The sequence below is a fragment of the Elgaria multicarinata genome, chromosome 2 (genome assembly GCF_023053635.1).
Source record: "Elgaria multicarinata webbii isolate HBS135686 ecotype San Diego chromosome 2, rElgMul1.1.pri, whole genome shotgun sequence".
NCBI lineage: Eukaryota > Metazoa > Chordata > Lepidosauria > Squamata > Anguidae > Elgaria > Elgaria multicarinata.
Genome location: NC_086172.1, coordinates 177,815,416 through 177,821,415, shown reverse-complemented (window position 1 = coordinate 177,821,415; position 6,000 = coordinate 177,815,416).

The following is a 6,000-nucleotide window of genomic DNA, read 5'->3' as shown; positions in this document are numbered from 1 at the left end:
CTCATTTCTTTTTATGGGAAAAGAGAGCTTTATGCCTTTACCCTGGAGGACTAGCGGAGACATAAATAATTTTCTTTGTTACTAATGTCTGACAGACAGAAGTGTCTGTCTCTTATTATTATTATTATTATTATTATTATTATTATTATTATTATTATTTATTTATTTATTTATTTATTTATATAGCACCATCAATGTACATGGTGCTCTTCTGCCAAGACGCTTGTTCATGCACTGGTTATCTCTCGGTTGGACTACTGCAACCTTCTTCTCTCTGGCCTTCCTTCTTCTCACATCAGTCCGTTGGTCTCTGTCCACCACTCTGCCGCTAAGATCATCTTCTTGGCTCGCCGCTCTGACCATGTCACTCCACTTCTGAAATGTCTTCATTGGCTTCCAATCCACTTCAGAATCCAATATAAACTTCTCCTGTTGACCTTCAAAGCTTTTCACTGTCTAGCTCCTTCCTATCTCTCCTCTCTCATCTCACACTATTGCCCCACTCGTGCTCTTCGCTCCTCTGATGCCATGTTTCTCGCCTGCCCAAGGGTCTCTACTTCCCTTGCTCGGCTTCGTCCATTCTCTTCTGCTGCCCCTTACGTCTGGAACGCTCTTCCAGAACATTTGAGATCTACAAGCTCAATCACAACTTTTAAAGCTCAGCTAAAAACTTTTCTTTTTCCTAAAGCTTTTAAAACTTGATGTTACTCGGACTTTATACTGTTTTACCCTACCCAGTGCCTGTTTACCCTACCCAGTGCCTGTTTGCATTCCCTTCCCCTCCTTATTGCTTTACTATGATTTTAGTAGAATGTAAGCCTATGCAGCAGGGTCTTGCTATTTACTGTTTTACTCTGTACAGCACCATGTACATTGATGGTGCCATATAAATAAATAAATAAATAAATAAATAATAATAATAATAATAATAATAATAATAATGTTGGTGGTTTCTTCTGTTGTTGTTTTTAAAAAATTGCCTGCTCTTCATAAACTGGCAGAACCAAAGAGGTTCCTAACAGTTCAGGTACTTGTAGCTCCATTTGTTACCCAAAAACTGTTAAAGATACAGTTTAGGGTGGATTCCTGCACTGAACGAGGTGTTGGACTTGATGGCCTTACAGGCCCCTTCCAACTCTACTATTCTATGATTCTATGACCCATTGCCTTTTTCAAGATGGACAGCACCATTTAGACTTCATAATAAGAGTCCTAGCCCTACAGCCAGTGAGACACGGGGGGGGGGGGAGTTTTCCAAGACCAGTACTATGAACACTTCTATCTTTCTGGCGCCAGGTCAAGACCTTCCTCTTTGCCCACGCATATAGCTCCAGCTATTGGGCGGTATAAAAATGCAATAAATAAATAAATAAAATGAAGTCAAAAGCCCACACACACACACACACACACACATTCAAGGGATGGGGGGCTTTGTGACATGGGGAGGGCTGCCCCAGTGGGGCTTTGTGATGTCACAGACCACCTGTCAGTCAGGCAAAGTACAGAATGGGGCTGGGAGCTCACCTGGGGCTCACTTCAGCCTGGGAGTCCAGAGGAAGCTGCAGCCAGAAGGCAAGTCGGACTTTCTAGTCTGACTTGCTTAGGGTGACCATATGAAAAGGAGGACAGGGCTCCTGTATCTTTAACAGTAATATAGAAAAGGGAATTGCAGCAGGTGTCACTTGAAGTGGGTGAAATTCCCTCTTCATCACAACAGTTAAAGCTACACTAGCTATAGTAGAGTGGCCAGATACAAAAGAGGGCAGGGCTTCTGCAGCTTTAACTGTGTTGATGAAGAAAGAATTTCACCCTCTTCAATTGACACCTGCTGAAATTCCCTTTTCTACATTACAGTTAAAGATACAGGAGCCATGTCCTCCTTTTCATATGGTCACCCTAGACTTGCTAAGCAGGGTGGGGGGAAACTTCTTGCCTACCCAACCCCACAACGAAGCCAACTAACACCTAAGCCATGAATGCCTTGGAATTCATGGCCAAAACATTCCGTCAGGGGGCAGACGGGGCTTGGGCCACTCTGCTCCTAGGGGCAAAGTAGGTGGACTAGGACGTACTAAAACAAAGGTCAGTACTTGCCCATAGGGAGACCATACTTGCCCATAGAGAAACCATACTTGCCCAGAGGGATCCATTGCAAAGCGCTTGTGCATAGGGAAACATAGGACAGAATTCTCCATAGAGAAACCATACTTGCCCAGAGGGATCCAATGCAAAGCGCTTGTCCATAAGGATCCATAGGACAGAATTGTCCATAGAGAAACCATACTTGCCCATAGGGATCCATTGCAAACCACTTGCCCATAGAAAACAATGGGACAGAATTCTCCATAGAGAAACCATACTTGCCCACAGGGATCCAATGCAAACCGCTTTCCCATACAAAACCATAGAACAGAATTCTCCACAGAGAAACCATACTTGCCCATAGGGATCCATTGCAAAACGCTTGTGCACAGGGAAACATGGGACAGAATTCTCCATAGAGAAACCATACATGCCCATAGGGATCCATTGCAAAGCGCTTGTCCACAGGGAAACATAGGACAGAATTCTCCATGGATCCCTATGGGCAAGTATGGTTTCTCTATGGAGAATTCTGTCCTATGGATCCCTATGGGCAAGCGCTTTGCAATGGATCCCTATGGGCAAGTATGGTTTCTCTATGGAGAATTCTGTCCTATGCTTCTCTATGGACAATGGATCCCTATGGGCAAGTATGGTTTCTCTATGGGCAAGTATGGTTTCTCTATGGGCAAGTATGGTTTCCCTATGGGCAAGCACTGTCCTTTGTTTTAGTAAGTCCCAGGCGGACTATGGGAGTGGTAGGCCCCATAGGAGGAGTACCCCATGGAGCCCCTGCTTAACGTGTGTTTCTGCCTTGCAGGAGCCCTGAGGAGCAGGAGCAGGAGTCCCAGAGGAGGCCTGAAGCGAAGAAGGCATCAGCGCTGGATGGGACAGAGACCCCCTTCCCCCTCCCCTCCCCTCCCCCTCCGACGGAAAGAGGGCAAGTGGGGGTGTTTAATAAATAAATAAAATATAAACAGATATAATAAATCTCCTTGAAGCCTGCCATTTATTACAGTCAACACAGTAGTGTTGACTGTGTTTAAGGATGAAGAGTACATACAGCATCCCACCACGTTTTAAGGCCGTAATTGGGGGGTGGGTCATACTCACACTAAGGTGAAGCTGAATGTCCAACTAGATGGTAGTTACATACATACGCCATTCAACCAATCAATCATACACATCCAACTAACAGTCTCTCTCTCTCTCTCTCTCTCTCTCACACACACACACACACACACACACACAATTATACATAGTCCAACCCCCTTCTTAATGCAGGAATCCACCTTAAAGCATCCCTAACGTATGGCTGTCCAACTGCCTCTTGAATGCCTCTAGGGTGGGAGAGCCCATGGTCATTGATTTCATTGTCGTACTGCTCTGTTGTTCAGGAAGTTTTTCCTGATGTCCAGCCGGAATCTGGCTTTGTGTAACTTGAGCCCGTTATTCCGTGTCCTGCACTCTGGGATGATTGAGAGGAGAACCTGGCCCTCCTCTGTGTGACAACCTTTTAAGTATTTGAAGAGTGCTATCATGTCTCCCCTCAATCTTCTCTTCTCCAGGCTAAACATGCCCAGTTCTTTCAGCCTCTCCTCATACAGCTTTGTTTTCAGACCCCCGATCATCCTCGCTGCCCTCTTCTGAATCCCCTCCAGCTTATCTGCACCCAGAGCTGGGCAGGGGGGGGGCAGTTGACATGGGCCTATGATTTTGAGGGAGCCTACTCCGAGTCCCCCAGGGCGAAGTTGCTTGATTTTTCTGTTGTTGATGATGAATTTGCCCAAAGAAAAGCATGTAAAGCATTTCTGAATGTGAAGAAGTGATGTCTTATATACATCTTGAATAAAAGTGCTTGCTATTACCATTTTTAAAAAAATAAATCGTTCTAGTTCATATGTATTTAGAACTGATTAAAAAATATTTAATGAGCAATGGGGCCTACATTTTCTATCTGACCCGGGCCTATTTCCAGCTTTGCCAGGCCCTGTTTGCATCCTTCTTGAAGTGTGGTGCCCAGAACTGGACGCAATACTCTAGATGTGGCCTAACCAGGGCCGAATAGAGAGGAACCAGTACCCCACGCAATTTGGAGGCTATACTTCTATTAAGGCAGCCCAAAATAGCATTTGCAAGTCTATCTTCGGCAAGTTGGGGGAAGGGGCTCCTCAATGATCCACTGCCTGGAAGGCCTCACTTTCCCCTCCTTGGTACGACAGCCATTAAGCTAATGTTGTGTACCCAGATTGGGGCAGTGCCCTACAGCGTTACATTTTTCCTCTTAGTCACACAGTCCAACTATTGTCGAACACAGGATGTTGGACAGGAAGGCCTCTTATTCCGAATCCTTACAGTTCGTGTTCTCCTAGCATGTTCAACCTCTGTCCCCCACACACACAGTTGACACAGAAAGCCTAGCCCCATAGTGTTATAAACAAAAATGCCGTCAAGGAAGATTTGCTGGGTTTTATTTATTAACGTTTTTGTCATCACCAATACTAGTACAAGCACCATGCTTAGCCAAAAAACCAAAACCGTCGGTTTAAAAGGAAAACATGCAAAGTCAACTGAACAGAGAGCATTTTAAAAAAAAAACCCAAACAAACAGGTGTGCGGACATTGCGATATCTGTCAAGGCGAATTGTCGGGGTCTTTCCACTTAATCCATCGGCTCAGCGAACAACAGAAATGTACAAGACCCAGTTGTCTTCCTTGCAAGGAAGCGCCTCCAATTTCTATAATGTCTTGCTACTGGGTAGGAAGGATTCTTTCCACTTGCAGTAGGGCAGTTTTTGCCAGCCTGCTGCGCTGGGCTTCAAATCCACAGCTGGCTGGGGGATTCTGGGAGTTGTAGTCCAGCACAGCAGGAGGGCAACAGGTTGGCAAAGGCCTCAATAAGGTATGCTGGTGTACGAGTGGCGAAAACACGTACTGGACAGTGAGTCCAATTTCTTCACCATCTTTTATATTTGACTTAGGGCAAGAGTGGTCATCATACAACCCTCCAGCTTCTATTTTTATGTTTTGGCCCACAACTTCCAGCAGTCCTACCAGTACTCGTCCCAATCCTCCCAGAGTGCAGGACACGGAATAACGGGCTCAAGTTAAAGGAAGCCAGATTCCAGCTGGACATCAGGAAAAACTTCCTGACTGTTAGAGCAGTACGACAATGGAATCAGTTGCCTGGTGAGGTTGTGGGTTCTCCCACACTAGAGGCCTTCAAGAGGCAGCTGGACAACCGCCTGTCAGGGATGCTTTAGGGTGGATTCCTGCATTGAGCAGAGGGTTGGACTCGATGGCCTTGTAGGCCCCTTCCAACTCTGCTATTCTATGATTCTACAGCCAATAGCGAGGTGTGATGGGAATTGCAGTCCAAAACAAGTCACCCACCCCGGACGTAGGTTTCCCAATCTTCGAAGTATTTCATGTATTGACTCAAAAATCCAGAAGGCAATCTTGTGAAGCCAGCCAACGTTCTCTTTAACACATCGCAGATTGGGTGTGGAGGGGGGGAGGTTGGCCAGCCGGTGGCTAAGTGGGCGAAGCAAATGCACTGCATGCAGAAGGTTCTGGGTTCAATCCCCCCATAGAGCTGCTGCCTGTTCAGTCCAGGCAATAGTGCGTGGCATGGACAAATGGTCCAGTGCTATAAAAGCAGCTTCCTATGCTTAAGGCCAATTAGGACATGTGTAGCCATGGAGAGATGGAACTTATAGAATCATAGTAGAGTTGGAAGGGGCCTCTAAGGCCATCGAGTCCAACCCCCTGCTCAAGGCAGGAATCCGCCTTAAAGCATCCCTGACAGGTGGCTGCCTCTTAAATGCCTTTAGTGTGGGAGAGCGCACAACCTCCCTAGGTAACTGGTTCCATTGTCGTACTGCTCTAACAGTCAGGAAGTTTTTCCTGATGTCCAGC